The sequence below is a fragment of the Scyliorhinus torazame genome, chromosome 24, assembly GCF_047496885.1.
Source record: "Scyliorhinus torazame isolate Kashiwa2021f chromosome 24, sScyTor2.1, whole genome shotgun sequence".
Classification (NCBI taxonomy): domain Eukaryota; kingdom Metazoa; phylum Chordata; class Chondrichthyes; order Carcharhiniformes; family Scyliorhinidae; genus Scyliorhinus; species Scyliorhinus torazame.
In genome coordinates this window covers 39,023,489-39,024,388 of record NC_092730.1, presented here as the reverse complement: position 1 = coordinate 39,024,388, position 900 = coordinate 39,023,489, and positions in this window count along the sequence as shown.

Below are 900 nucleotides of genomic sequence, written 5' to 3'. Positions count from 1 at the left end.
CAAAGTTCTGCTTTCAGTCTGATCCGCGCTTTCACACCTGTTTTCAGCTAACCGCAGCGCAGTCGATGTGACTAAGTTGATTTCTCCCAGAACACTATTCTGCCGCCTCGACTGGATGAACTTTCACCTGTTTGGACACTGGAGGGGTTCTTCGGCTGTGAAAGCAGCACCGGAAGCAGCTGTGGAGAGAGATTCCAGTCGCCAGGATGCATCTCTCCAATTGGATATTTCACGTCGCTCAGATCTTCGTCTCTCAATACCTTCGTGTGAGGAACAGGTTGTAATGAAAAAATATGTCATTTAAAATGGGGGAGAAGGTTAAGCGGGAAACCTTGCTGACGCCACTTAAATATGAGACATAAGAACATAAAAACATAAGAACTAGGAGCAGGAGTAGGCCATCTGGCCCCTCGAGCCTGCTCCACCGTTCAATGAGATCATGGCTGATCTTTTGTGGACTCAGCTCCACTTTCCGGCCCGAACACCATAACCCTTAATCCCTTTATTCTTCAAAAAATTATCTATCTTTATCTTAAAAACATTTAATGAAGGACCCTCTACTGCTTCACTGGGCAAGGAATTCCATAGATTCACAACCCTTTGGGTGAAGAAGTTCCTCCTAAACTCAGTCCTAAATCTACTTCCCCTTATCTTGAGGCTATGCCCCCTAGTTCTGCTTTCACCCGCCAGTGGAAACAACCAGCACGCATCTATCCTATCTATTCCCTTCATAATCTTATATGTTTCTATAAGGTCCCCCCTCATCCTTCTAAATTCCAACGAGAACAGTCCCAGTCTACTCAACCTCACCTCGTAATCCAACCCCTTCAGATCTGGGATTAACCTAATGAATCTCCTCTGCACACCCTCCAGTGCCAGTACGTCCTTTCTCAAGTTAAG